Source organism: Mus musculus, chromosome 5 (genome assembly GCF_000001635.26).
Source record: "Mus musculus strain C57BL/6J chromosome 5, GRCm38.p6 C57BL/6J".
Taxonomy (NCBI): Eukaryota; Metazoa; Chordata; class Mammalia; order Rodentia; family Muridae; genus Mus; species Mus musculus.
This window is the reverse complement of record NC_000071.6, coordinates 9,161,431-9,172,915: the sequence shown is the minus strand read 5'-3', so window position 1 is coordinate 9,172,915 and position 11,485 is coordinate 9,161,431. Positions and strand designations below refer to the sequence as shown.

The 11,485-nt window shown below is 41.2% G+C and overlaps 1 protein-coding gene and 1 pseudogene across 16 annotated transcripts in view; one reads left to right on the top strand and one right to left on the bottom strand.

Annotated features, from left to right (window-relative positions):
* Positions 1-3,649: 3,649 nt before the first annotated feature.
* Gm24666 lies at positions 3,650-3,853 on the bottom strand (annotated as a pseudogene).
* A 7,256-nt stretch (positions 3,854-11,109) lies between these two features.
* Positions 11,110-11,485, top strand: part of Dmtf1 (cyclin D binding myb-like transcription factor 1) — a 42,939-nt gene continuing 42,563 nt past the window's right edge. For 6 of the 16 annotated variants that reach the window (NR_152859.1, NR_152858.1, NR_152860.1 and 3 more), the window contains exon 1: positions 11,140-11,302. The gene's annotated coding sequence lies outside the window, so the exon portion shown is untranslated. Of the gene's footprint in view, positions 11,303-11,485 lie in introns of all 16 variants that reach the window. The other 10 variants (XM_030254463.1, XM_006503572.4, XM_030254466.1 and 7 more) reach the window with 3 other exon arrangements.

Below are 11,485 nucleotides of genomic sequence, written 5' to 3'. Positions count from 1 at the left end.
ACACACACACACACACACACACACACACACACATATATACATATATATATATGCACACACACATATATACATACATATATATATATATACATACATATATATTTCATGCAACTATTTCGTTTCACATATGACTAAGAGCATATGGTTCTTGTCTTTCTGCGTCTTTTTATTTCACCTAACATAATGTTTTCCAGTTCCATCTATGTTGTCGCAAGTGACATTTTAATTTTTATGTTGAGTAGTATTTTTCCCACATTATCTCTCTTCACTTACTGTTCATGAAAACTTGGCTAGTTTCTGTTTTTTGGCTATCATGTGCAGCAGTACAGTAACTATGAGGGTCAATGTCACTTTGACAGGCTGATTACCTTCCCTTCCCTTTGTATCCCTGTAGTAGGACTGCTTCATCTATTCTGTTCTCTATAACACTTAATCTAATTTATATTCCTATCAACAGTGTGCAAGGGTAAGGAATACTGAAATTCTCTAACTCTTAATTTTATCAAAATGTTGTTATGGTAAAAAAGACAGGTAGGGACACATAGTCTCACTTATATCCTCTGCATCAGTCAGCCACTAGAGAGTACTTTACTTACGGTTACCACTTCAAACAACGTGCTATGATGTATAGGGCATTGTTGTATTATTAGATATGTTTCCTTCAGTTGATTAGCAATGCAATGCTAAGATGGAATGAGTTTCCTCTCAGAAGAGAGTCAAGAAAGTTTAATCAAGATCAATAATGTCATTAATAGAGAATGACACCACCTCATACAATTCTTTGGCAATGTTAAAGAAAAGAGTAAAGCATCATGCGAAAGAGGCTATGTAAAAACAAGCCAACAACAGCCAAAAACACAGCCTATCTAGTGCAGTGGAATAGAGAAAGGAAATCCACCTTATTTCAGGTAGTGCCTATGATAGCCTTTTATCTTTCTACACCAGGTTGAACCAATACAAAGAACAAAGTTCTACAAACCTTCATTTGAAATATAAATAGATACAGGGGAAAGTTAGCGATTTTCCTTACTGTTGAAGTCACTTATTTCCTTACCCAGGCTTATCAAACAGCTGTAGTACTGAGACAATGACTATAACTATAAAATATGATTGTGTGTGTGTGTGTGTGTGTGTGTGTGAGTGTGTGTATTCTTCAAGTTTCAACTGATGGCCCATTGAAATGCCACATTTCTAATCCTGTTAGTGCAATATCATTCAATTAGGTAACTGTATATTATTTGTCTTCACTACCTACTTAATATGCAGTGTAAAAAAGCATTATGCTTTGAAGTTTAATTTACTATGGTTATATTTAATACAATATAGACATTCATAAATTACTAGAGAAGTATTAAAACCCAGGTTGAGATTTGCAGAGATGGCTTAGTTGGTAAAGTGCTGGCCACAGTATAAAGTTATAAATTTTACTGTCACTATCATGTAAAATCAAAACAAAATATCAGGGAGTTAAGGGAGGGCACCTCTAATAGGTACCTATGCGTGTGAAGGAAGCAGAAAGAGGAGGAACTTTGGGCTCACTGACAAGTCAGTCTAATCAAATTAGTGAGCTCCAGGTGAGTGAGGGAGCCAGGCTAAAAACAAAACAGAGAGTGATGGAGAAACACACTTGACCTCCAGTCTTCACATGCACCCACTTGCACCCCTGGACATATGATACACACACAAGAACACTCACATGCACACACACACACACACACACACACACACACACACACACACACGTCAGCAGCAGCATCACCGTCATCATCATCAAACACAACAGTTCTATTGTCCCATGATTGATGTTTTGTGTAAAAACAAATGATCTCTAATACCTCAGAAGACAGGCAACAACTCACAATACCCTAACTAAACAAGAGCAATGGACGTTGACCATCTTTTCTAATATTTGCAGTTTGGCTTCATGTAAAGGCAGCAAGTAATTTGATTCATATACTGTCATCGTTTCTCATCAAGTTAATTAGGAAAACGTTTATAGACAGTTGCTGTGATGTAGTAAACTGGCATCTTAAACACAAGATATTGCATGGTATGATCTAGGTATGTCACTGTAGAGGAGTGGTTCTGATACTCTGATTTAATCAAGAATCTGCGAGTACTGATGCTGAAGTTCCTTGTCTCCAATTGGTTCTTGATCAATCAATAAAGATGCCAGTGGCTAATGACTGGGCAGAAAGAAAGAGGACAGATATCCAGGTTCCTGCAGGCTATGAGAGAAGAGGAGAATTGAGATACTTAGTGGGGAGAGGGACAGAACAGACTCGGAGCTGCAGGGAAGATCTTCCAAAATGTAGGTGTAAAAGGAAAGTGGCCCATGGGCTTAAGAGAAGGTAAATAGGCGACCAAGCGAAGGGCAGATTTTAAGGTGTTGAGCTAAGAGTAAAGGTAACTGGACAACCAAACTGAGAGCAGATTTAGAGGTGTTGAGCTAGGAGGAAAGATAACTGGGCAGCTAATTTGAGGGAGGATTATAGGTGTTGTGCTAGGAGTAAAGGTAAGGGAAAGATAGAGAGCCCAGACACAGAGCCAATAAGGCAGGTTACAATGATCGTGTGTGTGTGTGTGTGTGTGTGTGTGTGTGTGTGTGTGTGTGTGTCTTTCATCTGCAGATCCAAGATAGTTCCTGGGCGTGTGTGCACATGCAACCAAGTGGTAACACAAAGCAGACAGCCAAAAACTACCAGCAACATGTCACAATGTGAGCTGTCCCCTAGAATGTAGATGCTATGAAGGCAGAATTTTCATCTATCTTGAGTGTAACCATAGTCTCTGTGTCTAAAATAATGCTCAGCACTAAGGAGGTTCTCAGGAATATCTGCTAAATAGAATGAGTGAGTACACATATCATAAACGTGTGAGCTCCTAAAAGCGGTGAAGGCACCCACTTCCTTCTCTTCTGCTGCACATGAAACGGACTGAAAGAAATGAGCAGCAATCTGCAACACATCTTTGCCTTATTTGGATTCAGAGCACAAGACCTACTCTTAGGGTTTTATTATTGAGTTTGGGCCTGAGTTCTTTTCTGTTCTATACATATCACTAGCAATTCAAGCCTCCATAATTCCATCTACTGGTAATGCTACTACTCTGAAAAAGATCTCACTGAACAATGGAGACACCTGCTGGTTAAATGATATGCTTTAAAATGTCACATCTAATCAACAAGAATTAACCAGCAGATGTGACATACTGTTAAAACTGACCTTCCTTTTGAAAAATAGTAAATGACAGCATTTATTTTCTTTCTTAATATGGTGATACTCAAAAAAAAAAAAACAAAAAAGACTGTGTTCTGCAACAATATGAACTAACCAGTACCCCGCCTGTCTCTAGCTGCATATATATCAGAAGATGGCCTGGTCGGCCATCACTGGAAAGAGAGGCCCATTGGTCGTGCAGACTTTATATGCCTCAGTACAGGGGAACGCCAGGGCCAAGAGGTGGGAGTGGGTGGGTGGGGGAGTGGGTGTGGGAGGGTGTGGGGGACTTTTGGGATAGCATTGGAAATGTAAATGAAATACATACCCAATAATAAAAAAATAATAAATAATAAATAAATAAATAAAGACTGTGTTCTGCAGACAGGTACTACTGCAAAAAATGTTTAGTTTTTTTCTAATTCTTTAGTTAAAGACAATTTTTTTAACTATCCAATAAGTTGAAATATTGTGTCATATGCTGGCAAATTAAAGCTCTCACATGATAGAGGTGGGTGATATATCTTCTTGGCTCTGTCAGGGCATGTGCTCAGCTCTAGTCTTACGAATACTGTTCTTTAAACTGATAAGAACAGATACCACACTTGATCTTAGACAAAAGGCTGAGAAGTGATATAGTGCCTTTAAAAAGAAGGAAGTTCTGCAACATCTAACAACATGGATAAACTTTGCATATATGATGCAAAATGAAGTTAGTCAGCCACAGAAACAAATACATTATTGTACTTAAATAAAGTGTCTAAAATAGTCAAACTTGTAGAATCAAAGATTCATAAAATCAAAGAGCAATATTGTAGTCACAAGGGATTGAGGGAAAGAGGAAATGGGAATTACTTATTAATGGGCATAAAATCTTAAGATAGATAACTAAGGTCCAGAAACATTCTGTACAGGATTGAACACATACAGTGTGTGTGTGTGTGAAAGAGAGAGAGAGAGAGAGCGCTCATACATTAATACTAAATTAAGTGCTTCATGGTTATACTAAGTCATATTAAGTCATAGGGCTTCATACATTCATACTAAAAGAATTTAGCAAGATGGTTGATCTTATGTTCTTTCCAAAGGCAAATAAATTTTAAAGTCAGGTAATATCTGAACAGGACTTGATCTATCACTTGCATGAGGTGTGCCATTGTTATTTTGTGCTATATAGGAAAGTAACTTTCTATAAATATGTTTTTATTGCACTATTACGGACAAACATCTTCCATCTCCCAGCCCCTTTTGTGATATTTGTGCTCATTTTTCTAGGCTCTGCTTCAATCCTTTCTCAGCAAGGCCTGATGTTCTCTGTGTACAGTATAATTTCATACTATCCCTGCTTTACTCCTCACTGGATAGAAGTGTATGAAACCTTAGACCTCCATTCCCATGACAACTGAAATTTTCCAGTTGTTGAACAACTGGAACATGTTTCAACAATTTTCTTTCTTAATAACCCAATCACTCTCAGCATCATCTACTGCAAAAGAAAAGGAACTGAAAAGGGCAAAGGGAGGTTTTTTTTTCCCCCAGGTTAAAGAATTAGAGTATAGAAATGAGACAGAGACACAAAAAAGGATTTGGAGAAAAAGGGTTTTGGGCTGGAATTCATTTACAGCCCAGAGGAAAGCCTTCCTGGAGAATCTGAGCCAGAGTGAGGTGGGGGCTGCACAGAGCAAACTGCTCATTGCTGCACAAGCATTAGGGTCCCCATCAGTTCCCCCAAAGCTTTGGGATGCCAACAGCATAGTAACAGGATTCATACACTGTACAGAAAGAAAAATTACAGAGGATTTTCCTTTTACTTTGAAAAATATCTTTTGTCTGTAACATACCATCTACTTCCATGTTTGAATACATAGTAAAGAACATGAAACAGAATCCACACCTTCGTAGTCCAGATACTTTTATATTAATGACTTAACTTTTAAAAAGAGAAAGTTAACGTATATGGGGACCTGTGCCTGTAACACTAGCATTCAGGAGACTGAGGCAAGAGGATCCTGACTTCAACAACAGTCTCAGCTCTGAGGAAGAGCAGGTCTCAAAATCAAGTGGAGTGGGGGTGGCGACAGCGGTGAAGAGAAGAGAAAACAGTAAGGGAGGAAACGCCATCAGCACTGAATCCACAATGACGTTCATGAATCTTATCCAACACAGGGAACACAGGAAATCACACAGAGCAAAAGCCATTAGTAAGCTGTAAATGTTTTTATGCCATAATTTCTGCTTGGGACGGCAATATTTCTCATCTTTATTTTTTCTATAAGACACCTAAACCCTACTTAAATTCAAGTATATTTAAAATCTTATGCATAATCTCACTGCACTCTGACTAAGAAGAAAAGTAGGTGTAACTACAGACAGGTATTCTGGAATTCAAATCACATTCTAGAAAATCTTTATAATAATTATTCAGGTTAAAAGTCTAGAGGTATTACTGTAATGCTAGATTTACATTTTAAATATCATTATTATGACTTATCATGTTTTGTTATGCTTCCTTAGTCAAAACTCCCAATCCAAGGCAGTTGGTAAAAACTAGAATTTGTCTTCCCAATATCAGGTGATGTTGAGTCCTGCACGGTCCTGCATGGAAGAGACAGTGTGACATGTTTTCTCGACCCTGGAGCAGATCCAGGAGGGTGTGGGTCTCCATGAGTGTTGAGGATTGTTGGGCACGAGGCTTGTTTGTATAAAAATATGTAGATATATTAGTTCATGTTTCTCCTTCAGGAAATAGTCTCCCAGCCAAAGTTATTGGGAAAAATTTTCCCTGACATGATTAAAGGGGAATGTCCTCTCTACCAAGGTTAATGACTCCATAATAATCAGAAACAGCACGAGTCTGAGAGGTGAGGGTAGGTCTATGTCCTTAGCCAAAAAAAAAAAAGTAAACATGTGACCTTCAGGACAGTCCTTCAGGCTATGGGAATGAACTCTGAAAACATGAGTTCAAAAATATATAATTTATCGACTGTGCAAAATATAAGGATGCAATATGAATCATAGGAAGGGCTTCATGGACCTTAAAGAACCGAGGCAGCTGCACTACGTGCCAGCTCTTCAGAAAGTTAAAAAGAGCCGGCAGATACAAAGGTGGGCGGATTCCTGAGTTCAAGGTCGGTCAGGGGCTCAGTGAATTTAGGTCCAGGCAGGGTCAGAATGGTAATCTCTGGATGGGATGCCACCCAGATAAGTTTATTGTCTGTGCTTACAAAGGTAAGCAGTTCTCTGAATTCATTTGCAATGTTTAAAAAAAAATGCGCTTGTTGTCATTTTTTTTTCCCTCAACCCGGGGCCCTGTTCCTCCACCACCACTGCATTTTTTTTTCCAATCAGTGGGCTGGGGACAAGGAATGTTGATTTGTGGGCTAGTCAAAATGGAGGCAGAAGTAAATAACTAAACTGATATGTAAATAAAAGACTGGGCTTTGGTCTTTGAGAGCTGAGCTATCTCAATGAGCTGTCTGGAGATCTACAGAGAAAATTGTCTTAAACAATAATCTTTCCTCGCCTTTCTGTTTTCCAGACAGAAATAAATTTTTTTCTCTACTTTATTTGAAATAAAAAATAAGACCCCTATCTGAAGGATCCCATTTCAAGGGCCATAAAAAAATAATGCCATACACCAGCTACTCTGATTATTCTTATTCTTAAATTGCATTTATTCCTAAGATAGGCAGGGAATTTCACACTGAGCATAGTTGCTTACGGCTGAGGGCATTTGGTTCTTGGGAAGTAGTCAGCCCCACACTTTGAAGCACAGGCTCAAGTATCTAATCATAGCTGGCTGCTGTTGGGGAAGTTTTGTGAGGCTAGGGGTTGTCACAAGAAAACATGCAGAAATTTTCCACCCACAGCGAAAATTAACAGTCTCCTATGGGAAGTTATAAAGCACAACTAGACTAGCCTGATCATACTGAGTCTGCTCCACACTCCCCCGTGCAGAACAGACTGTCCTTTAAGCATTCCAAGCGAGAATCCTGGGGTGATCACTGTTGCCCATGTGCCTTCTGACTGAGCTTTAGTGCTGTTCCATGTTACATCTTCCAGTAGCTCCAAAATTGTTCTCTGAGGAGCAAGTGTCTTTTTTTGGTTTTTCGAGACAGGGTTTCTCTTTATAGCTCTGGCTGTCCTATAGCTCACTCTGTAGACCAGGCTGGCCTCGAACTCAGAAATCCGCCTACCTCTGCCTTCCAAGTGCTGGGATTAAAGGCGTGCACCTCCACGCCCGGCTGAGGAGCAAGCGTCTTGTTCCTGGACTTTTCTGCGGTGGTCTAGTGATATGCCCAGCAGGGACTATGGCAGAGTCCAACCCTTTTCAGCCAGAGCTACACAGCGAAGGTTAGTAGCCTTCAATACATTGAGCATTGTTGTATTACCAAGTGTTGGGCAACAAAAGGTCTTTCCAGCAGCAAAGTACTGAAGGAAAAAGAAATTGGCTTAACTTCATCTCCATTGTTCCGGGAACAACAAATGGAAGCTTGACTTTGCCAAGACTTGAATTCCTTCGGGAATGACACTAATAAAAGACCAAGACCTCCGGATTGAATTGGATGTGAGGTGCTCTGTAGGCTGCACTTTTTTTTTTTTTTTCCTTTTTTGGCTTTGTAGTTTTCCTTTCTCAGTTAACATCTCACACTCTAACATTCCACGTTCCCCAGCAGTGCGGGGCCAACTCAAGTTTACAGTCCCGACTGAAAGTCACCCTGCTTCTAGCTTATCTGAACCCTGCGCCTCACTCCTATTTATTAAGCATCACACTACCAGGGAGATGAACTTTGAGCAAACTGTGCAATTGATAAAATATACTCTGTTCTTTACGTTCTTGCTATTGTATCATACATAATAGTATCACTTTTTCTACATCTTGGTCAAATAAATTTTTGCATATTAAAAAAAAAGAAACAAAAAGAACTAAATCTACAAGCCTTGCTAGATTTTCTGACTCAAGAGTTTTAGCCTCTGATCATACCCTTTTGCACAATCACACATTTGAATATGGCCTCCATAAACCCAGGGTAGGGTTCTGAATCGCTTCTGGATATCTTAAGATATATACACTTTCGGAATGTGACACATCTAAAGATGGCATGGAAGCTCTATACCCTGTCCTCCATACGTCTCCCTCCGTATCTTGTATGTCAGTAGAGTGCAAGCTTACCTAAGATTCTGTGGATAAGAATAAGCTGGAAGTCTGAAATTTAAGTGTGACTACTACTTTGGCTTAGTGAAGATATTTATAAATATATATATATATATATATATATATATATTAAGAGCAGTCAGTAATCTTAACCACTAAGCCATCTCTCCAGCTCCTGGCTATGTTTTGTTTTCATCATGAGGTGACACTTGCCAAAGTATATTTTTGAAATAGAGCAGGGTGAGTAGGCTACAATTTTGAGTGTACCCCTTGCTTGTGTGACCTGGACACACTCTACAACTGCATTTGGTTCCTGAGTAAAATGTTACTCACTTGTAGAACCTTCAATTAAGTATTTGATTACATGAGTTTAACACATATGAACAACACACAGGAACACAGAGAATGTTGACTTACATTATTCAAGTTCAGGGTTATTTAGCCCTTTCTTAGCATTTTTTAACAAAGACTTTTTTTAACATTCACAAAATTAAGCAGGAAGTAGAGAAAATTCCTACATACCTCACGGCTTCCCACACACACACACACAATCAAGAGTGGGCATTTGTTATAACGAATGAACCTATACTGACACACCATTAATACAGAAGATATAGTTTATGTTAGAGTTCATTCTATTTTATCTATCAGACCTGTGGGTTTTGCTGCAACTATAAAGGCATGCTATTTCAGCAGCACACAGAGCCCTTGATGCTATAGGAACCCCCGCACATTATTCATTTTCTCCACCCCTGGATGCACTAATTTTACTGTCTCCATAGCAATGCCCTTTACAGAATATCACCACTGGCAGATTGAATGAGAATGGCCCCTGCAGGCTAACATGTTTGAATGTCTGGTCTCTGGTTGGTGAAATTCTTTGGGAAGGATTAGGTGTGGCCTTGTTGGAAATGGCATGCCACTGGGTGCAGACTTTGAGCTTTCAGAAGCCTACACATACCCAAATGGCTCGGCAATTAAGAATGTAAGCTCTCAAGGACTGTTCAAGCCCCATTCCTACCTGCCTGCAGCCATGCTCCCCTCCGTCCGTGATGATTATAAACTCATCATTTAAAACTGTAAGCAAGCCCCAATTAAAACTTTCTTCTGTAAAATGCCTTCACCATGGTGTCTCTTCATAACAGTAGAAAAATAAGACAATCAGAATGGCATAGTCTTAGCATACATCAATTTTTGGATGATTTTTCTTTACTACGTAACATATATTTTAATTCTTCACTACTTTAGTGCCAAATAAAGTTCTGTTGAATAGATGTGCCTGCTTGTTTATTCATTCACCTCCTGGTTAGCCTCTTGGTTGGTTGCATGTTTTGGCAAATGTGAATAAAGCTGCTGTAAAAAACTTGTGATTCCAAATTGCATTGGCCATCAACTCCTATGAACCTTGCTTGATTTAAGAGTATGCCTGATACATCTAATTTCACTCCCCTGGGGGGAAAAAATGATTTTCCCTTTCCCCAGATCTACCATTTGCAAACAGCTTCTTGATTAGGAATGGGACTTTGTGTATCACTAGTAGTGAAAGGAAAGCAAAGTATAACGTGTATCTGCTGAATCATAAAAGCAACACCAATAGGAACCCCAATGCTCAGAATTGTGTATCTTAGAACTTTTGGGTTGGTTTGGTTTGGTTGAGATGTGTTCTATGTAGCCAACACTGCCTCAAAATCCAGTCTTCTTTCTGCCTCAACCTCTTCTCTGCTGAAATTAATAGGTTCGAACAATTGTGCCCAGCATGGGGCAAAAGGCAACTTTTTTGATGTTCTCATCATAGAGTCTGCACTTTTTGTAGCAGTGTTTATGGCAGAAAACCACATCTGACCAGTGTGCAGTTAAGTGACTGTAGAATGCCTATCCCTAAGTGGGTTTTTATAATGCAATCCTTACACCAAAGGTATAGGAGCGTTGCTGAAGATGGGGGGCAGAAAACTTGAAAGAGTCAGGGGAATGGGAAGACTTCTGTTTTAACACCCACCACTCAGCAGCTGTGGTCCCATGCATACCACCACTCCACTCCACATTCCAGCATGGATGGCGAACAAGGTTCCATCTCTGGCTAGGGAGCTACAAGCAGTCAAGACTGCTGAGGAAGAGTCAACTTCCTTCCTGAAGAGATCAGATTGTTTTCCCACGTCCAAGCGGGGCGCAGCCCTACACTGAAGTACATCTGGGCTACATGTGTGTACCCAGAAATACACCCCTACAATAGGACATGAATTTGAGTCGGGGGCATGTCAGGGAAAACACGGGGAGGAGTTGGAGTGGATAGGAAGGAGTAAATATGGTCAAAATGCATCTATTCATGTATGAACCTGATTCTTAAAGATTGGCATGGGAACAGGGCTTCTATTTTGTTCATCTCTAAGAATCCAGAAAATAGAGCTGCACTCGGCATAGCTACCAGCACTGAACTTTAAATGCATAAAGAACTGTAGTCTCCTAAAAGCGAGGTCACACTCACGGAGGTCACCTTTCACAAGAATTATAGAGACACACCGCTCCCTCTTCGCTTCGGAGATTGCGGAAACTAAAAGACAGATGGTGCAGACGCCTGCCAAGGGAAAGACCCTCCTTTACGTCTATCACCCGCCACAGCTCGACGGCGACCGTCCGACCCTATCGCTCGCTGAGAATGGCGCTCGATTCCGCAGCAACCCATCAGCTTGCCGACGCAGACGGAAGTGACGTCGGGGGTGGCGCGCGGGCCCGCCCCCCAGGAGAGGCGGGCCGCAGGGGGGGTGCTGGGAGGGCGGGGGCGGGGCGCGGCCTCGCGGCTCCGTTTCCGGTGGCTGGTTGCGCTCGCTCACCCCAGCTGCAGCCACTCTCTCCCGCGGCTGCTTCCTCCATCCTGGTATTTTTTGGAGCCTCCATCCTGGTTCTTCCAAAGTGCCCGGACCCAAAACAGGAAGTAAGTGCGATGGAACCTTCAGGTCCGGGCCTCCGCCGCAGCCGCTCCGCCCAGTGCGGCCGAGCCGGCCCCTTCGCGGGCCTTGGCTGTCGCCGGCTGGGTGCCGCGGGCGGGGTCGGAGTCCGGGCTTCGCTTAGCCGCCGCGGCAGGCCCCGCACGCCGCGCCCGCGGTCTCCGTCGCCG